We start from the raw sequence: 23,186 nt of genomic DNA, 5'->3' as shown, positions 1-23,186 counted from the left end.
GATTTGGTTCCAGCAATGGGAACAAAACCCTCTATGACTTTATACAGCTAGTGATTGGAAGAATTTTTCATAGACTAACTTCTGGCGCCATATAGTTCAAACCTTGTTTCTCTTCTACTACCCCCTTACTCCCCTGCTTGAAGCTGTAAGAACACACTCATTTCAAACCACAACCTCTGGTCCTTCATCGTTATATCCCAACCCCAGATGAGTGAGTTCAGAAGGCAGTAGGATCCTATATGGAAGCCGTTCTTAGACTGGATCAGCAAGCAATAACTTAATGATACAAAAAAGTGAATATGAACCACGTAAATATCTCTCATTAAACCAAAACTAAATATATATGCAACTCAGCTCTTTCTTAGCTGAATTCAAAAATCACTGCTGGACCTACTAGAGAATGGGCTTGAGGACACGGGGAGGGGAAAGGGTAAGCTGGGACAAAGTGAGAGAGTGGCATGGACATATATACACTACCAAATGTAAAATCGGTAGCTAGTGGGAAGCAGCCACATAGCACAGGGAGATCAGCTCGGTGCTTTGTGACCACCTAGCGGGGTGGGATAGGGAGGGTGGGAGGGAGGGAGATGCAAGAGGGAAGAGATATGGGGATATATGTATATGTATAGCTGATTCACTTTGTTATAAAGCAGAAACTAACACACCATTGTAGAACAATTATACTCCAATGAAGATGTTAAAAAAAAAAAGTCACTGCTCGTCACATAAACACTTCTCAACATGAGGAAAGTGTGACAGAGGGGAAGTCAGTGGGGAAAGACCTGTAAGTTTAACTGATTGTGTTTGAAATATTTTACTTATGCAAAGTTTACCAAAAATAAATGGCCATGTGAACTTTTGATAAAGACCCCACAAGTAAAGGGACAATGCAAGTTGGGAACCTGAAGCCTAAACCACACTAGCTTTATGGTAAAAGCACTTCAGGTGGTAGTGATTCAATAATGAATATCAGGAAGCCATTTGAAAACCATCCAGTGGCTCTCAGTCTAAACCAGTAAATCGGCAATTACCACACAATGTGTTATTTGCTGACATGGAGAATAAGCATGTGGTCTACTTATAAAAACACTAGAAAACATATCTGTTCCTCAGACCTGTCAGGGAACAAGGGAAACTGGTTATAATTGAAAGTAGAACCCAGTCCCATTTCACTTTAACCAGTGCCTAGAGCCAGATAAAAGATATTTTCCAAAGGCTGTATGCTATTCTTTTTTTTTAATATAAATTTATTTATTTATTTATTTATTTATTTATTTATTTATTTATTTATTTATTTATTTTTGGCTGCATTGAGTCTTTGTTGCTACGAGCGGGCTTTCTCTAGTTGCGGCGAGCAGGGTCTACACTTCATTGGGATGTGCGGGATTCTCATTGCGGTGGTTTCTCTTGTTGTGGAGCACGGGATCTAGGTTCGTGGGCTTCAGTAGTTGTGGCACATGGGCTCTAGAGTGCAGACTCTGTAGTTGTGGCGCATGGTCTTTGTTGTTCCGAGACATGTGGGATCTTCCTGGACCAGGGCTCAAACCTGTGTTCCCTGCATTGGCAGGCGGATTCTTAACCACTGCACCACAAGGGAAATCCCCCAAAGGCCGTTTGAGCCTATGATGAGCAGAGTTTTAGTTTATGATCCACATGATGGCCACTAACGAAGGACAGAGTGAAGCTAATTGATAAAGGAGTCTTGTTAGATTTTCAAGAAGTGATAAACTAGATAGAGCAACCCCCAAATTATTTATCATCTGCCAAGCAAATTTTCCAAGAATTACAAGTTAGAAATCAGCATCTTGTCCCTTAGACAACTTCTATAGCCCCTGGAACCCTGGCACCCATCTATAACGCACCTATAACTGCTTTGTATTGACCACTAATCATCAACAGGCTCTGGGCTAAGGGCTATATACACGGTGTGCTACATTTCATCCATTTGAAAACATTCATGTTTGGGATTCTTAGTCTCTTTCCAAATACGGAAACTGATGCTTCAGGAAGTTTAAATGCTTTGCCCAGGATATACAGATAGTAAGTTGTGAAATGGGATTTGCGATAAAGACTTTCTGACTCCAAAGCCTGTTTTGGGCTTACTATGTGTCAGGCACAGTTACTGCCACAGGAGATAAACAGGTGAAAATAACAGTCCCTGTCCTCACAGAGGACAGACTAACAAGGAACAACAACAAAACCCCAGGCATGTCGTATCTCATGGGTGATAAGGGCTGTGAGAAACTCTGTTCATCCACAGCTATCACTGCCCCCCCTCACTCATTCTGCTCTATCACTCTAGACTCCTTACTTGTTCCTTAAATACACAAATATTCACATCTCAGGGCTTTTGTGTTCGATGTTTTCTTTGTCTTAGAACAATTTCCTCCTAGTTTCCATATAGTTTATTCCTTACCTTGCTGAGGTCTCTGCTCAGGTGTCATTTCCTTAAAGAGAAGTTTGACCAAACTGCCTGCCTTTCACTATCTTCTTCCTCTGTTTTATTTTTGTTCATATCACTTAGCATTACCTGTATGCATGAGTTTATGTACATTTACTCATTTATCTGCATTGACTTTCCCACTAGCATTTGAACTTCATGAGATCAGGGCTTTTTTTTTTTTTTTGATAAATTTATTTTTATTTATTTATTTTTGGCTGTGTTGGGTCTTCCTTGCTGTGCACGGGCTTTCTCTTGTTGCGGTGAGCGGGGGCTACTCTTTGTTGCAGTGCACAGACTTCTCACTGCGGTGGCTTCTCTTGTTGCAGAGCACAAGCTCTAGAGCGCAGGCTCAGTAGTTGTGGCACACGGGCTTAGTTGCTCCACAGCATGTGGGATCTTCCCGGACCAGGGCTCGAACTCTTGTCCCCTGCATTAGCAGGCGGATTCTTAACCACTACGCCACCAGGGAAGCCCCAAGGCTTTGTTTTATTGTCTCTCTGTCTCCAGTGCTCAGAACAGCATCCAGTCTATTGTAGGTGACTGGTGAATATTGGTGAATAAATGGATGTGCCTCCTGTGTGGCCTGATATCATGAATGGTCAATGAGATAGTCTGTCCCTGAAAAGCAAAAGCAAAAGAAAGATACAAGTCCCTATAGACCTGTCTTTCCACTAAAGGTCTGGATCTATAGTCTGAGTTGTTAAGAGTCCCAGAGAAGCCTCCTGCTTCTACAAGGCAACATTCTTTTTCTTGGTCAGGTAAACTCTTTTCCTGTGAGAGGGCCAGATTTAAGACCAAAATTGAGATTCTTGGCAACACATTTGGTCCTCACACGGACTTTAGTTCTTTGCCATGAGTCACACGTACCTCTACCTGACAGCAAGTCTGACTCTTAAGATATACTTATTGTGTTTCTCTGGGAAGCTGTTTGTGATATTTAGAACAACTTTGTCTGCCATGTTATAAAGTAGACATGTGCTATGGAAAAATGGCTAAAGTTAGTCATATATGCCTCGTGGAAGTGGGACTAAGGATTTACTTGGCAAAAAAGCTGGCTTTGAAACTATTGTTCCTTGGGCCCTATAATGATAGCCTCCTAGTAATAACGCATTTAATGACGAGGATGCATTCCAATGAAACCCTTAAATGCAACAATTCATCAGAGGAGTAATGACCTAGAAAGTGGCAGGGTGTGCTCCAGCTTTGGTGACTAGTAAGTTGCTTCCATTTTCCTAAATTGCCTAAGAACAGAGTGGGTTCAGACAGGCCAGTGTGTACAGAAGCATCACTGCAGCTCCATTCCCCAGTTGAGGCCTCAGCCTCATCCCCTATAGCCATGGCTACCAAGAATTTGTGTTATTAAAAAAATACCATTACCTTTTAGAACAATGATGTACTTTATAGATACCGGATGCTCCTGAAATCTTTGCTGGTGAAACCTCATCTCTTGCCATTTGACCCAACTCTGGACACATAGTATGGTGGGAAAATGCATTTATACTCCATAGGCATAGATATTGATTTAAAGCCTTAATTTTGGGGAAGGATTGCCATCATGCCACAGCAGTACAGGAACACCTCCATGCCCTGCAGTCGTCAGGTATGATTTACGAGGTCAGAGGTAGGGCTGGGGAGATAAGGTCCCCTTTGCTCCTGGGGCTGTACCACATTCAGTCATAAGGATGGAAACAGCAAGTTGTGCCTTGCCTGCACTCACCTATTCTCATGACTGGGCAAGGACCTATCTTCTTCTCGAGATAAATTCCCTGCATCTTCAGATGCTGCCTTGTCCACCATCACCTCAAAACATAGACATTAACTGGAATTGAATATTCAGTAAATTCTTTGAAGTCTGAGACCAGAAATTCTCTAAGCCCACTCCAAACTCTGGTCAAAGGATCTTTGCATCTAAAGGTCTATAGACAACTCTTATTAATTGAGCCCTTTACTATTTGCCAGTGACGTTGATGCATAGTAGGCAAAGGACAGAAACATACCAGGTGAGGGCAAACAAGTAGTTAAGGGCCAGATCAAGAAGAAACTGTTCATGAGGATTTGGGACACCTCCTTTTGCACTAGGTCACAAAACTTGTTATTGACAAAGCTGGGACAAATATCCAGGCCAGTCTGATCCCACGGCCCAAACTTTTAACAATGATGATATATCCCTAACTGTAGTTATTACCGTTATAAGTCAATTGCCTATAGAAATTTCTGTCTTATTTGTATTTTATCTTATTTCTGTTTCCAGTCTAATTTCTCATTTTTTTTACATCCTTTCATTTGATGAATTTTTAAAAATAGCTATCTCTACCCATTGCCTCCCAATTCTCACCACCTCTTGCTCTCTGTCTCTTAAAATCTGTTCTCTGCTCTCAATAATCTTTCATGAAACCCCTTCCTCAAAAAGTTCTAGTGTGGTTATTGAACTTCAGCTCTAATGGGATTATTTTAGTCCTCATTTTTCTCAGTGTCTCCACAGTGTTTCATACCCTTTCCTTCCAGAAAGCCCCTTCTCCTTTAGCTTCTGTGACACAGCAACACCCCCTCCTTTGCTCCTTTACTGTCTACTCTTCCTTTCCTGCCCCTAAATGTGTGATTGAGCTTCTGTTCCCAGTCCTCTTCTCTAGGTCATCATTTTCTTCACTTCAGTTACCACCTAGACATAGGTGATGCCTATGCTCTGAACTCTATCCTGAATTCTTCAATTTTAATTGGCCCCTGGACCAAATTCTTCTTTCCTCTCCAACTCATTGTTCCTACTGCATTTCTTATTTCTGCTAAAGGCAACTTAATTCTTCTAGTACCCCAGGCTGGAAAACCTAGTCATCCTAGACACTCTGCTCACCTCTCACAGGTAACCATTCAACGAGTCCTGTAGATTCAGCCATGACAATATTTCTCCTATCATCTCTCTTCTATTCCACTGTCAGCATTCTAATTCTTGCTCTCACTATCTCTGGCCTGGATTATTGAACATATTTTCCTGCTTTCCAATAAACTGACATGAGAGTAGTCTTTCAAAAATGTAAGTTCTGAGCCCATATGCCACTCCCCTACTATTTAAAACATAACACTCCAATTAGTCCTCATTGCCCTCATAACAATATTGAGACTCCTAACCACGACTTGTGTATCAATCAGGACAGGATACAGTCTGCTGAAGTAACAAACAATCCCCAGTGTCAGAGCCCTTTAAAATAATGCATTTATTTCTCATTCACACAAAGTCTGATATGGGTTCAAATGGCCCTCCAGGGACACCATCCTACATGTGATGGCCCAGTGTTGAATTTTCATGTCAACACATGTTTTTGTAATCTCATAACAACCGAACCAGATATAGAGTTAGGCACCAGTAATTAAATGTTTCTTCCCACACGCCTCCCATTAGCCAAAGGCGATCATGTGGCCATGCCTAACTTCCAGGAATGCTGAGGGACAGTCCTCCCATGTTCCCAGAAAAAGAGGGCAACAAGACTTCAGTGAACACTAATAAGGCTGTCCACACCTCACAAACATTTGCAGGTCTGTTCCCTGCTTATCGAGCTAAGCTCATCTTTGGCTACTCCATCTCCCTTTGACAATCTAAGTTCCAGCATTCCTGAGATAATTTCAGTTTTCCCAAATATGAGATGGCTTCCATATATTTTTTTAAATTCTCAGGCCTCAGAGTTAAGGTCATCTATCCAATAACCCTTTTCTGACCCCTAAAGAATACGTTAGGTACCCTAGTAACATGTCTGCATAGACCCTGCATTTATTGTATTTCCATGAAGTTTTCCTTTTGTACTATAACTGCTTTTTGCATTGTGATATTATCCTCAGAAAACTGAAATTTCCTTGAAAGTAAGTAGCATATCTTATTCATAGGGCCACCCATTTAATAGATGCTCAGTAAAAATTGGCTCAATAACAGCATCGTCTATCACATAAAGTCCAAGATTTTTGGCTTAACCAGAATCTGACTCGTATCACCTTTCCAGAGTTATCTGCATTACATGCCTTCATGAGCCTTATTTTATCACACAGTTATGTTACTTAATACGTCCACTACATGCCCCACATTTTCCCATCCTTGTATCTTTGTTCACACTGCTTCCTTATCCTGGAAGCTTTCCTAACCACATTTTTTTTTTCAAGTCCTACAGATATTTCAAAGACCAGCTCTAAAGACAATTCTCTTTCCATCCTGAAATAATGTCTCCCTCCTCTGAACGCCCATCAAATTTTACTCATAGCCTGTAATACCACTTTATCATACAAAGTGCTCAATAATGGTTTGTGGGATGAATGTTGAATGCTTTAAGTAGTATAAAATCCTTTCCATTTCCTCCCCACCTCAGAAACAAGACGTGGACATCAAAAATCTATGAAATATTCAACACCCTATTCAGTCCCTATTAACAAGCTGCTGGAACAGTGACCCTAGAGTGCAGAATTATCTGTGAAACTTTAAATGAATTATCAACAATCAACATTTTGCCAAGGAAGACCAATAGGTATATCGTATTTGTCGTTTTGCCTATTCTTTCTTCCTGTTGGACTTATTAATGCCCATATCATCAGAGATATAATAAGCCTTAAAATTAATGTCTGATGTCTTTTATAGCTTAAGACTTAATTTATTGCCCAAGCCTTAGACTCTGGCACGATTAGGTTTTGATACATGGGCATTTCTGCTTACGCGGGACTTAGTAGTAAAGGACTCCACATTTTGAACAGCCTCATAAATATATATTGAATTTAACTTTCTAACGTGCAAAACCCATTTTTCTGTTGTTTGGAGGTTTTTCTGGCTTGGGGTAGAGCAAGTTTCTATAAGTATTTTTGTTGTGTGCCATTAATTAGTTCATAAATCAAGGTGTCTTAGAATCGCACAGATTACCCTAAAGCCAATACGGTTAGCATCGCAACGTACAACTGCATTTTTCGATCTCACCTAGGTCTTGCAAAGGTTTTGTCCCAAGCAATTAAGATTGCTAGGGTCACTTGGACATTAATAAGAAGTTAGTGATACTTCAACAGTTTTTACTGAATTCCTTTTTTTAAAAAAAGTTACTTTTTTTGTTATAAAATTTTATCTATGAAATTATGAGCCACTAATTTTCCAAAGACTAATGAGCAAATGTTACTATCTTAAATTACACAATTACATAGGTTTTCCCAAAAATCGGTGGAGAAAGATAGAGAAAATACTGATGAACTAAAAGATAAAAAGTTGAGTTAATGTCTCCCAAGCTTCTCCTACCCAGAAACAGCCACAATCAATATACATATATTTTATTACATCCCTTAGGCCTTTATTTGTGGGTTTCTTTCTTTCTCATTTATGGTCAAACTGCCTTATCTGCTTTGTTGCCCACACTCATCTGTTGGTTGTTATGCATATTTTTGATGAGGCTGTGAAACTGTGAATTCTCTCACTCTGTGATAGAGGCAAATAGGAGCAAGACACTCAGAGGATAAGAACTCTCTTACACTGGATATTCTCCAACACTTCTGGTTTCACCAAAGCAACAAATGGGTCTGGCTCCATTACATCCTTCCTTGGTGTAGCCACTCTACCCTCACCTGGGCACATGCAAGTAGTATGCCCAGAGGCCATGCACTACCATTCCTGGCCTGATTTTCACTTCTGACTTTGGAATTGATAACTTCAATGAGGAAGCAAAGCCACATGACGGAGAAAAATAACCAAAGATTGAAAAGTGACTTTGGCTGAAAGCAGGTTAGCCTAGAGATAGATTCATTTATTTTTCTTCACCTCCAGCTCCCAAGCTCTTAAAGAGTTAAATAAAACCAAAGTGATCATCACTGACCATGCTTCAGGGTAGTGGTCATTAAAAAACAAGTATGCACGTTATCCAGATACTGTGTCTGGTTAACTACCCCAGCTCCCCCCAACCCTCCTAGAGTATGATTGCACAGAGGATCTTTAGATGGGCCTGAAAAGCTCAATAATACACCCCTGATTTAACAGGAATATAGAAGAGTAGGCGCATTCTCATTTCAGGTCATCCCCAAAATACAGACCCAAGCTTTCTTGACATCTAGACCCACATAAACCTTACTTTCTAATTTATGAGGTAAATTCAAAAACTTATAATACTTATTCTTTTCTCAGAGGTGGTAAGACTGATATTTTCTCTTCAATCATCCACTAAAATAGATTAGTCACGTTAAGGATTAAAAACAAAAGGAAGCAGAAAACAGAAACATTTGAAATAAAGATTTACCAAATATGGGCAACAGAAACTTCTTTATGAGAGATACTGGCAAGTATGGCTGCAGTACAGGGTTGGGTAGAAGAGATTAGCGTGCAAAACTGAACAGGAGAATAAAGAATGGAGAAGAATTGCAGGGGAGCAGAGCAAGGGACATTTAGAGGTATTCAAACAGGTCAAACAGGTACACACAGGGGAGTTTTCAGGAAAAACAAAATAAGCTGATATACCTTGGGGGGAAAATATTATAGCAGAGCATGCCATATGTCAATAATTAAAAGAAGAGGAGAGAGAAGGTGAAGAGGCAGAGTGAAGGAAGAGGCTGAAGAGGAAGAAGTGAAAGTGAGAAGGAAGTAGATGGGGGGAAACTCCCAAGCATTCTGCATGCTTCCGCATGTGAGAAATGGACTCGAAGCTGCCTTTCACATTCTTACCAAGGCCTTGAAAAAGGAACTTCATTGAGGGAGAAAAGCAGTGGCCATGTCTTCAGTTCAACTTGAAGTATAATTTTCTATGTGGCCTATGATGAAATCTGTAGTGCAGATGTTGCAATGTCTCCTCTTATGTTTTTCCATATATTCAGCATCTATTTTTTAAAAATAATTATAATTATTTAAAATAATTATATTATATATAATTATATTAATTATATAATTAATTATATTATATATAATTATATAATTAATTATATTATATATTATAATTATAATTATTTAAAATAATTCCCACTCTTCAGTAAGTAAAAAACAATTTTCTAGGCCAGAGAGGCCTCCTTAAGTGACGACACTGTGACCATGGAGAATCATGAATCCATCCATCCATTTATGCAGCCATTCTTTATTCATTTATCACCTGTTCAATTATTCTTTATCAACTCTTATTTATCCATTCTTTATTCCCTAAAGGCCCTGATATTAAGCATGAATAGATCAATAAGATGAAGACCTTAAGGAGTTTACTCTCTAGGATATCATTACATTTCTATTCTGGTAAAAACACACAAGTTCCTTGTTTTTGTCTTAATCCTGAGGTTCCTAAGATTATATTGCACATGCACACACACGTGTGCACACACACGCACATACACACACAGCCCTCTTCAGAGCAATAACCTAATAATTTTCATCAACTTAAGGGAAAAAATTATATTTGTACATTTTTCAGAGTTCAACAGGTTTTCTTTTACTAGAAGAAATAAATCATGCTAAGCTCCCAGCCTTACATTGCCTGGCATGCAGTGAGTAGCTGACTTTTACTTCCCTTTTCTCTTCCCCCTGTAAGAGCTGTCTTATGGGATGTTCACATCCACCCACCCTGTGAGTTAAGCTGAATAGGGTTTGATCACTCTCATTAACATATGCAGAAAAGAAAAATCTAAGAATAACCAAAGTGACAGAATTGGGAAATCCATGACTGCTGACCCCTAATCCAGTATTCTTTACACTCAACATGAAACAGCTATTGCTAGGACAATTATAGGGGGGAAATTGCAGTGCAAAAGAAAATCCGGTTTGGAGTTGAATAGTCAGAGCTGTTACATCACAGTGATTTTTCTGAGCCTGCTTCTACATAACTGACCACTATCAGCTCACTCTCACGTTGATCTCTCCAGCATATGAAGTCCTCTACTGCGACAGCAGCAAGGACTTTGGTTTGCTGTCATCTCAGAAATCCCATGTCAGATAGAAAGAGAGCACTTTCTCAGTGACAACCACTGCCATTCCCTTCTTATGCCATCAGCATAAAAGCCAAAGTTTTCATAATGAGCTTAAGGTGAGATGCCATGAGGCCCTCAATCTTCTGCAACACCCCCCTTCTCTCTGCTCCAGCCACACAGGCCCTCTTGCTGTTCCTCAGAACAAGCTAGGCCTACTCCTGCATTCAAGTTTTGCTCTCCTCTTTTCTCTGCCTGGAACAGTCTTTTCCGAAATATCCTCATGGAATCCTTCCATACTGCCTTCAAGTCTTTGCTTAGAGTCACCATTTCCATAAGCCTCACCCTGTCCATTATACTGCAAATGTCAATTACCCCACCCCTGCCATTCCCCTTCCTCTACTTTTCTTCCATAGCGCTTATCATCTTCTGAAGTATATATTTACTTACTTAATATATTTATTATTTATCATCTGTCCCCACGTCCTTTGCCAGTCTTATTCAAAGATACATCTAAAGTGGCGCAGAGGAAATGTTTATTAAGTTTTTGTTGAATGGATGAATGAACACATCCCTAAACACATCCCTGAAGAAGTCAAGGATTTGATTAAGATGGATGCATGGGAGATATTGTTCATATACTGAGATTCATAGGAGGACTCAAGCCTTTCAAACCTTACTTTTTATAACTATTACAGTTACTTAAATATCTTTGGTTCTGTTTTTTTCCCCTCATGAAAATAATTCCCAAAGGGATCCAGAGTTCCCTTAATCCTGCATTTTCTCCCTGTAGGAGCCAATTTCCCCCAGGGCTGCCAGCGCTGTCGAAGCAGCATGGGCGTTGCACTAATTGGCGCTCGTTCCTGCCCCCACCTGAGACAGCAAACGCCTTCAATCTGCACGCAGTCTACTTGCAGACACACTTCAGCGCCCAGTCAAAGCTGGTACACCTGGGCTTGCCTTGCCAGCAGCATGTTTTCCCGTTCAATCCGTGTTAACATTCAGTGCAATCTGTCCTAACTGGCACGTATTCTGTCTGATAAACCTCATCCTCCCCCTTCTGGCTTCTGGCTTCTTTTCTCTTATAGAAACGTTATTTACTTATAACATTTGTAACAGACATCTCTACAGCCAAGAGGGAAGTGTACTTCTCCCTAACAATCCCCACATAAGATACTAAGGGTGATATTTCCACTTGCAAGATATAGGCTAGGAAAGTAGCATAGGTTTGACAGGAACTGGAGCTGGAAGGAGAAGAGATGGAGATCCGAGGAAGCCCCTGCATCAGGGTAGGTTTGCTAAGCCATCTCCTCACAGAGCCAGCTCCGCGTGCCTCAGCCTCCCAAAGCACTCAGAGTGCTTCTTCCTTCACATGACTCTGATGAACATTTGGAAGTGGACAACGCTGACCTCTGATCTGTTTGAGCCGTACCCCACAGAATATATCTTGCCGGGAAAGGAGCAAAAAAAGCCTTTAATTTTCTTTAATTTTCCATGGTTTTCATTTCCATTTGAATGGTAGGTGTCAGAAGACCTCTGTGTCTTCCCCTTATCATCACATCCTCTCCACAGTCAGCCTCATGCCCATGAACTACACCCTGGAGTCACTTCCGGCAGGAACCCATCCTGCCTGAACTGCCTGGAGATCACTTCCTAATTCACATTTGTTAGTGTTATAACGAAGCTCCTGTGTGAACATTTTTAAGGGAGGGGACATGTGCTTTCAGGATGGTGTTTTGCTTGGCACACAATAAATAATTATTGACCAAATGCTTAACCACATAAGACGTTTGTAATCTTGCCATTATGTTGCACATCTGGAAGGCCACACGATCCATTATTGGAGAGAATCCAATCTTACACTTAGCCAATCACAAACATGATTGGGAGCCAGAGAAGGGTGCAAACAGTATCTTTATTGCTCTCCTTGGAAACAGAGGGAAGCCTTCCATTCTTCCTCCCTCCTTTTTCCTTTAGGTCTCTCTGCTCCCCAAGGTCCTGGCTTCATCTAGTTGTGGCTCCCACAGCACAAATCTATGGGATGCATTTCTGGCTTCATTTCAAGAAGTGAAAACTAGGTAGATAATCACACTCTTCAGCATAAAACATCCAAAAGATGGACTTTCATTTGCTAATATCTATCATCTCTCAAGCATAATATTAAAAGCTACAAATCAATGGAGTTCTGACTATATGCCAGGCATTGTGCTAAGCCCCTGACATGTACTATCTCCTTTAAAGTTCATGAAACCTATGGATTGAATACTATCATTTTTCTGATGATTTCCTAAACTAAAAAGGTGAGATGTGGAGATCATACAGCTAAGTATTAGTAAAGAATTCAGAATCCAAACCCAAGCCGTCTAATTCTAGAGCTGGCATGCAGTAGGGTCTAGAGCAGTGCAGAGGAGATTAAAGGAGCTGAGACATGCAAAGAACTTAAAACATTGCCTGGAAATCGTGAGACTCAATGCAAAGACGTGCTTCCCATCAGGGAGAAACGTGGAATGGAATCAAATGGTAAAAAGGAAAGGAGAAGCGAATGTTGCCACACACTCATTATTTGGAGAGTGTATGTAAAGAATGAAGGTGAAAAAAAAGTTGCATTGGGAAGATTTCTTTCCCTTATCAAATATATAGAGAGTAGCTCTCATACTAAGGGCAAGGCCCTGTGCTAAGTGGAAAGATTCAGCCTAATTTTCTCCCCAAAAGAGACAGAGGAAGAGACTGATAAATGGATAAGCCCATGAAGTGGCATAGGCCTTATTAGAACAAGATTTATAGAGAAGGAGGGGTTGATTCCTCCAGGGGCAGGACTCAGGTAAGGAAGGACTTCATAGGAGTGCCACTGGCCAGAATAAAGACCTCCAATTTGTAATACAACTGCCGTAACAATAGGGGTATGGAAATCAACATTTTCCTCAATTCCATCTGCCAAGACTGGAAGCACCCAGAAGCCACTCACAGAAGTCTGAAGGGTATTCCTGGTCACATTCCCCCTCATCAGTACAGTGGGAAGCAGACATTCGCTACCATATGCTTAATGAAGGGTAGAGATTAAATCCAAACAGGCAGTCACATAAACCTGCTTCAGCTTCAATGACTAAATCATCTCTTTCTTTTGTTCTAGAAAGGTCATGTTCACTGTAGATATAAAGAGGGTGTTAGGCAATGAACTTGGGTTTACATTTCAGTGTTGTTTTGTGTACATAGCCCCCAAATTCTAATAATTTTCTATTATACCCATATTATCACGTTTTCCTGTTGTCGATATACTAAGTTAAACTGACTTATTTCCCTGTCTAAATTTTATACTTACACAGTTGGAATAAACTCAACAAAATGTGACACAGTGGAAAGGATGCTGGACCTGGAGTTGGATGGTTTGGCATCCAATCTCTGATTTTCCATTTACCAGCATCACTTTAACTTGGATTGCTCATCTATAAAATGGATTTTATAGATTCTCTCTTTTGAGAGCACCGGATCACAACTAACTGCTGAACAGTCATCGACAGGAAGACACTGAAACTCACCAAAAAAGATACCCCACATCCAAAGACAAAGCAGAAGCCACACTGAGATGGTAGGAGGGGCACAATCACAATAAAATCAAATCCTATAACTGCTGGGTGGGTGACTCACAAACTGGAGAACACTTATACCACAGAAGTCCACCCATTGAAGTGAAGGTTCTGAGCCCCTCATCAGGCTTCCCAACCTGGGGGTCCAGCAATGGGAGGAGGAATTCCTAGAGAATCAGACTTTGAAGGGTAGCAAGATTTGATTACAGGACTTTGACAGGACTGTGGGAAGCAGAGACTCCATGCTTGCAGAGCACACACAAAGTAGTGTGCAAATCTGGACCCAGGGGAAGGAGCAGTGACCCCATAGGAGACTGAACCAGACCTACCTACTACTGTTGGAGGGTCTTCTGCAGAGATGGGGGTGGCTGTGGCTCACTGTGGGGACAAGGACACTGGCAGCAGAAGTTCTGGGAAGTACTCCTTGTTGTGAGCCCTCCCAGAGCCCACCATTAGTTCCACAAAAGAGCCAGGTAGGTGCCAGGGTTGAGTCACCTCAGGCCAAACAACCAACAGGGAGGGAACCCAGCCCCACCAATCATCGGACAAGTGGATTAAAGTTTTACTGAGCTCTGCCCACCATAGCAAGAGCCAGGTCTACCCACCACCAGTCCCTCCCATCAGGAAATTTGCACAAGCCTTAGATAGCCTCATCCGCCAGGGGGCAGACAGCAGAAGCAAGAAGAACTACAGTCCTGCACCTGGTGGAACAAAAACCACATTCCCAGAAAGACAGACAAGATGAAAAGGCAAAGGACTATGGAACCAGATGAAGGAACAAGATAAAACCACAGAAAAACAACTAACTGAAGTGGAGATAGGAAACCTTCCAGAAAAAGAATTCAGAATAATGAAATTGAAGATGATACAGGACCTCAGAAAAAGAATGGAGGCAAAGATCGAGAAGATGCAGGAAATGTTTTACAAAGACCTAGAAGAATTAAAGAACAAACACCTAGAAGAATTAAAGAACAAACAAACAGAGATGAACAACACAATAACTAAAATGAAAACTACACTAGAAGGAATCAATAGCAGAACAACTGAGGCGGAAAAACAGATAAGTGACCTGGAAGACAGAATGGTGGAATTCTCTGCCATGGAACAGAATAAAGAAAAAAGAATGAAAACAAATGAAGATAGCCTAAGACACATCTGGGACAATATTAAACACAACAACATTTGCATTAGAGGGGTCCCAGAAGGAGAAGAGAGAGAGAAAGGACCCGAGAAAATATTTGAAGAGATTATGGTCGAAAACTTCCCTAACAGGGGAAAGGAAATAGCCACCCAAGTCCAGGAATCACAGAGAGTCCCAGGCAGGATAAATCAAAGGAGAAACATGCCAAGACACATACTAATCAAACTGACAAAAATTGAAGACAAAGAAAAATTATTGAAAGCAACAAGGGAAAAATGACAAATAACATACAAGGGAACTCCCATAAGGTTAACAGCTGATTTCTCAGCAGAAACTCTACAGGCCAGAAGGGAATGGCATGATATATTTAAAGTGATGAAAGGGAAGAACCTACAACCAAGATTACTCTACCCAGCAAGGATCTCATTCAGATTTCACAGAGAAATCAAAATCTTTACAGACAAGCAAAAGCTAAGAGAATTCAGCACCACAAAACCAACTCTACAACAAATGCTAAAGGAACTTCTCTAAGTGGGAACAACAAGAGAAGAAAATGACCTACAAAAACAAATCCATTACAATAAAGAAAATGGTAATAGGAACATACATACTGATAATTACCATAAACATGAATGGATTAAATGCTCTAACCAAAAGACACAGACTTGCTAAATGGATACAAAAACAAGACATATATATGTTGTCTACAAGAGACCCACTACAGACCTAGAGACACATACAGACTGAAAGTCAGGGGATGGAAAAAGATATTCCATGCAAATAGAAATCAAAAGAAAGCTGCAGTAGAAATACTCATATCAGATAAAATAGACTTTAAAATAAAGAATGTTACAAGAGACAAGGAAGGACACTACGTAATGATCAAAGGATCAATCCAAGAAGAAGATATAACAATTATAAATATACATGCACCCAACATAGGAGCACATCAATACATAAGGTAACTGCTAACAGCTATAATAGAGGAAATCGACAGCAACACAATAATAGTGGTGGACTTTAACACCTACCTACATCAATGGACAGACATCCAAACAGAAAATTAATAAGGAAACAGAAGCTTTAAATGACAAAATCGACCAGATAGATTTAATGGATATTTTTAGGACATTCCATCCAAAAACAGCAGATTACACTTTCGTCTCAAGTGAGCACGGAACATTCTCCAGGATAAATCACATCTTGGGTCACAAATCAAGCCTCAGTAAATTTAAGAAAATTGAAATCATATCAAGCATCTTTTCTGACCACAACACTATGAGATTAGAAATCAATCACAGGGAAAAAAACATAAGAAAAACAAACACATGGAGGCTAAACAATACATTATTAAATAACCAAGATATCACTGAAGAAATCAAAGAGTAAATCAAAAAATACCTAGAGACAAATGATGATGAAAACATGATGATCCAACACCTATGGGATGCAGCAAAAGCAGTTCTAAGAGAGAAGTTTATAACAATACAAACCTACCTCAAGAAACAACAAACATCTCAAATAAACAATCTAACCTTACACCTAAAGGAACTAGAGGAAGAACATACAAAACCCAAAGTTAGCAGAAGGAAATAAATCATAAATATCAGAGCAGAAATAAATGAAATAGAAACAAAGAAAACAAAAGCAAAGATAAATAAAAATGAAAGCTGGTTCTTTGACAAGATAAACAAAATTGATGATATATTAGCCAGACTCATCAAGAAAAAGAGGGAGAGGACTCAAATCAATAAAATTAAAAATGAAAAAGGAGAAGTTACAACAGACACCACAGAAATACAAAGCATCTTAAGAGACTACTGCAAGCAACTCTATGCCAATAAAATGGACAACCTGGAAGAAATGGACAAGTTCTTAGAAAGGTATAACCTTCCAAACTGAACCAGGAAGAAATAGAAAATATGAACAGACCAATCAGAAATAATGAAGTTGAAACTGTGATTAAAAGTCTTCCAACAGGGCTTCCCTGGTGGCGCAGTGGTTGAGAGTCCGCCTGCCGATTCAGGGGACAGGGGTTCGTGCCCCGGTCCGGGAAGATCCCACATGCCGCGGAGTGGCTGGGCCCATGAGCCATGGCTGCTGAGTCTGCGTTTCCAGAGCCTATGCTCTGCAACGGAAGAAGCCACAGCCGTGAGAGGCCCGCGTACCGAAAAAAAAAAAAGTCTTCCAACAAACAAAAGTCTGGGACCAGATGGCCTCACAGGTGAATTCTGTCAAACATTTAGAGAAGAGCTAACACCCATCCTTCTCAAACTCTTCCAAAAAATTGCAGAGGAATGAACACTCCCAAACTCATTCTTTGAGTCCACCATCACCCTGATACCAAAACCAGACAAAGATACTACAAAAAAAAGAAAATTACAGACCAATATCACTGAAGAATAAAATCCTCAACAAAATACGAGCAAACAGAATCCAACAACACATTAAAAGGATCATACACCATGATCAAGTGGGGTTTATCCCAGGAATGCAAGGATTCTTCAATATATGCAAATCAATCAAGGTAATATACCATATTAACAAATTGAAGAATAAAAACCATATGATCATCTCAATAAATGCAGAAAAAGCTTTTGAAAAAATTCAACACACATTTATGATAAAAACTCTCCAGAAAGTGGACATAGAGGGAGGCTACCTCAACATAATAAAGGCCATATATGACAAACCCACAGCCAACATCATTCTCAATTGTGATAAACTGAAAACATTTCCTCTAAGATCAGGAACAAGACAAGGATGTCCACTCTTGCCACTATTATTCAACATAGTTTTGGAAGTCCTAGCCACGGCAATCAGAGAACAAAAAGAAATAAAAGGAATACAAATTGGAAAAGAAGAAGTAAAACTTTCGTTGTTTGCAGTTGACATAGAGGATCCTAAAGATGCCACCAGAAAACTACTAGAGTTAACCAATGAATTCGGTAAAGTTGCAGGATACAAACTTAATACACAGAAATCTCTTGCATTCCTATACACTAATGATGAAAAATCTGAAAGAGAAATTAAGGAAACACTCCCATTTACCATTACAGCAAAAAGAATAAAATACCTGGGAATAAACCTACCTAGGGAGACAAAAGACTTGTATGCAGAAAACTATAAGACACTGATGAAAGAAATTAAAGATGATACCAACAGATGGAGAGATATACCATGTTCTTGGATTGGAAGAATCAACATTGTGAAAATGACTATACTACCCAAAGCAATCTACAGATTCAATGCAATCCCTATCAAATTACCAATGGCATTTTTTACAGAACTAGAGCAAAATATCTTAAAATTTGTATGGAGACACAAAAGACCCTGAATAGCCAAAGCAGTCTTGAGGGGAAAAAAACAGAGCAGGAGGAATCATCCCTGACTTCAGACTATACTGCCAAGCTACAGTAATCAAAACAATATGGTACTGTCACAAGAACAGAAATATAGATCAATGAAACAGGATAGAAAGCCCAGAGATAAACCCACACACCTATGGTCAACTGATCTACGACAAAGGAGCCAAGGATATACAATGGAGAAAAGACAGCCTCTTCAATAAGTGGTGCTGGGAAAACTGGACAGCTACATGTAAAAGAATGAAATTAGAACACTCCCTAACACCATACACAAAAATAAACTCAAAATGGATTAGAGACCTAAATGTAAGACCAGACACTATAAAACTCTTAGAGGAAAACATAGGAAGAACACTCTTTGACATAAATTACAGCAAGATCTCTTTTGATCCAACTCCTAGAGTAATGGAAATAAAACCAAAAATAAACAAATGGGACCTAATGAAACTTAAAAGCTTTTGCAAAGCAAAGGAAACTACAAACAAGATGAAACGACAACCCTCAGAATGGGAGAAAATATTCACAAGAGAATCAACGTAGAAAGGATTAATCTCTAAAATATATAAATAGCTCATGCAGCTCAATATTAAAGAAACAAACAACCCAATCCAAATATGGGCAGAAGACCTAAATAGACATTTCTCCAAAGAAGACATACAGATGGCCAAGAAGCACATGAAAACTTCTCAACATCACTAATTATTAGAGAAATGCAAATCAAAACTACAATGAGGTATCACTTCACACCAGTTAGAATGGGCATCATCAGAAAATCTACAAACAACAAATGCTGGAGAGAGTGTGGAGAAAAGGGAACCCTCTTGCACTGTTGCTGAGAATGTAAATTGATACAGCCACTATGGAGAACAGTATGGAGGTTCCTTAAAAAACTAAAAATAGAATTACCATATGACCCAGCAATCCCACTACTGGGCATATACCCAGAGAAAACCATAATTCAAAAAGACACATGTACCCCGATGTTCATTGCAGCACTATTTACAATAGCCAGGACATGGAAGCAACCTAAATACCCATTGACAGATGAATGAATAAAGAAGATGTGGTACATATATACAATGGAATATTGCTTAGCCATAAAAAGGAATGAAATTGGGTCATTTGTAGAGATGTGGATGGATCTAGAGACTGTCATGCAGGGTGAAGTAAGTCAGAAAGAGAAAACAAATATTGTGTATTAACACATCTATGTGGAACCTAGAAAAATGGTACAGATGAACTGGTTTGCAGGGCAGAAATAGAGACATAGATGTGGAGAACAAATGTATGGACACCAAGGGGGGAAAGTGGTGGTGGGATGAATTGGGAGATTGGGATTGACATATATACACTAATATATATAAAATGGATAACTAATAAGAACCTGCTGTATAAAATAATAAATTAAATAAAATTCATAAAAATAAATAAAATGGGTTTTATAATAGATACAGAGCGAGTTGCTGCTCTGGAACTTGGAGAGACATAAGATTGGCATCTGGGAACTCAACTAGTAGAATTCCACACAATGGATGTGACAAGCATCTACGGTAGCAAACCAAGAGATTCTCTGTGACTTGTATCTTTAGAAAGATCCCAAATTCCGATCAGGTTGCTCTCAGGGAGGGTTAACTTGAACCTAATTAAGATTTAGTAGTAGAAAAAAAATCAATCATATTGAGCCCTTTTTGTAGAAAGATTTTGTGAACAAGGAGATAATCTAGGACAGGCGGGGTGTTGGGGAGGGTCAGTCATCCAGTATGGCTCATGGACCAAATCCAGCTTGTTGCTTGTTTTTGTAAATAGAGTTTGACTGGAACATTTGTTTACATATTGTCTATAGCTATTTTTGTGTTATAATTACAGAGTTGACTAGTTATGGCAGAAATCATATGACGCACAATACCTAAAATATTTACATCTGACCTTTCACAGAAAAAGTTTGCTAGTCCGTAATGTAGAAGATCAGTCTTTGATCTCTTCTGGCTCATCTCCAGAATAAAATATACTCCCATTGGTTCCCAAAATGGGGCTGAGCGGTCCTGGTTCTTATCAGTATCCCTTTGTGTGGGGTGTAATTATAAATGTCCCCTAGTGTGGATATAGTGATAGAAACTCCAGAGTTTCCAAGTTTGGAAATGTTTACGGTGAGATGCCTGATGAGTCCAACACAAGAAGTTAGAGCACCTAATAGCCACATTCCCATCTTAGAGATGAATGCATCAAGCTATCAGAGCTTAACACTGTTTAGTATTCAAATATATAATTCCCAGGTCTATTCCACACCCCTAAAGCAATCTTCTAATAATTTGACTTGCCCTAGAGAGCTGGTCAAGTTGACATCTTTCTGCTTGCCTGTTGTACTGCTCTTTACACATGGCTGAATTGCTGTTCTGGCATATCTTTGTCAGTCTCTGTGAACTTGGTTTTTGTGCCTCAGTCCCTGAATGGGAGACGCCCTCTCAATGTACCAATACATTCAGGGTTCTGAACCCACAATGTTGTCATGAGAATTATATAAATAATGAACATGGACCCAACTTGGTAAGCTGTTTTGATCCCAGTGTGCATATTTAGTAAAAGCTGGGGGAGAGGGGTGGGACTATCCTCTGTGGAAGAGGCTTTGCTAATAGTGGAAATAATGTCATACAGTTTGTTAACACTTTTTTATTGAGGTGACTGGTAGAAACTTATATGCCAGTTTCAGTTCAAGTTCTTATTTAAATGGCTTGTCAATCTATCCTGCCCTCCCCCTTAGCCCCCTCCCAACCCTCAATGAAGCCCTCGTCATTTCTGACCTGGGCCTGCAACATCTGCCTGCCTCGAGTCCAGCCACACCAAGTGATCTCTCAACCGCCAAGTAATAGACTGCTCTACCCAAACATGGAGCTCAGTATGTTGTCCCCATTCAACTTTTTTCAGTAATGTACTTTCAGACTCCTCCACATCCGGGTCCCACCCCGCCAGACATCACCAGCCGCACCGGCCATGATCCAGCTACCTCCACCATGTACAAATTCTCCAACTCAGTATTCCCATTAACTCCTTTACTATGACAGGCTGCTGGTTGTTCCCCACAGCTCATTCTTTCTTTTCTCATCTTATTAAAAATACATTTCCCTGCCTCCCCATCATCACTTGGTAGGCTCCAGTTCACCATTTTTGCGAAGAACCACGATGCCCTCAGGTCGAAGCAGAATTAATCCTTCCTTGCCTATGCATTCCACAGCTCATTTACTTGATTATATCACCAACACCAGCCTGCTGTAATTTGATTTTTGACAGTTCAGATATACATATATATTTTTTATGGCTGCGCTGTGCAACTTGCAGGATCTTAGTTCCCTGACAAGGGATCGAACCCAGGCCCTGGCAGTGAGAACGCCGAGACCCAACCACTGGACCCAGGGAATTCCCTGTAATTTGAGTTTTGGCTTGTCTGCCCCATAACCATACTCTCCCATCAGCAAGGTGAGAACCATTTTTAGTTCATCTTTGAATCTTTAAGCCAAAGTTTAGCATGTGGTAGGAAGTCAATATGTTTTAGAAAGTAAATGAATAAAAGCTCATCTCCTCATCTTCTAGCTCAGCAGGAAGGAGCATTTGAAGGGCCAAGAAGCAGAAGACAGCAACTAGAGAAAGAGGGTAAATTAGAAGGAAGGAGGGAAGGGTGAGGCATAGACCCTTCCCTCCAGGTCTTCTGCATCCTCACCAGCACCCAGCCCTCTGTAGGACACAATAACCGCTTATTGATTGGACCCAATCTTTGCTTGTCATTATTGCTTCCTTCTGTCGGATCCCAAGGAAGCTGTTATAGGAAGTCACTCAGGAGACTAAAAGAATAGTGGGGGCAGGGTGTCAGATTGGCTGTTAATTAACAACACCCATCACTCAAATCATTGAGTAAGCACATCTACCTTAGATGTATGCATGTGTTTGGACATATGGCTTTATTTAATTCAATATATTTCAGTTTATAACATGTTTCACAATTACATGAAAGTTATTAAAACCCGTTTCTTTATACAATATCATCGGATTTTCAGACAGAAACTTTCAAAGGAGATTTCTTCTCTAACTGATCCTATTTCTTTCCTATAGTCATGTCCACTCATGATACTCTGTAAATACAGCACATGTTGGTTGTATTAACACATACTAGTGAAAGAGCTGGGAAACTCAGTGGCCTTTAATTATTCAGGATTTAATCATGCAAGCATGTACAATCAATATTTGTTCACCTTAATCTGATTACCAGCTAGTGGTGTTCAGTACCTCCATCAACAGGATAACAGTATGACACATCTCATAGACTTTCCCTGGACTCTTCTAACAAGCTTATTGGGAGGATTTTAATCAGCTAATGAACTCATCAACGGCATTTTCAGGAACCAGTGCACCTTCCTGCACTTCCATCCCATGACCATATCTTCCTGACATCTTGTGGCCACAAGGAACATGACAGTCTATAAACCCAACATCTGTACCCAGCGCGAGCAGCATCTTTGAATGCTAATGTCAGCATTACAGTTAGAGCAAATACGAAACTGCTTAGAAGATGTGTGACATGTAATTGTTTCATCTAATTAAAATGGAAACTAGCCTTTTTGTTTTATATTTATGAGTCAAGTTGGAACACGTGGTTCAATTCTTCTCTAGGAAGGAATGGGGCCTCTACTCAGACTATACATCTGGCTTGATGTCAGCTGCCTTGGCCACAGAACATTTCTCCTGTGAAAGATCCACCAGAACAGAATGTGGCTCACTGG

The sequence above is a fragment of the Lagenorhynchus albirostris genome, chromosome 2 (assembly GCF_949774975.1).
Source record: "Lagenorhynchus albirostris chromosome 2, mLagAlb1.1, whole genome shotgun sequence".
NCBI classification, from domain to species: Eukaryota; Metazoa; Chordata; class Mammalia; order Artiodactyla; family Delphinidae; genus Lagenorhynchus; species Lagenorhynchus albirostris.
The sequence above is the reverse complement of the archived record's forward strand: the minus strand, read 5'-3'. Positions refer to the sequence as shown.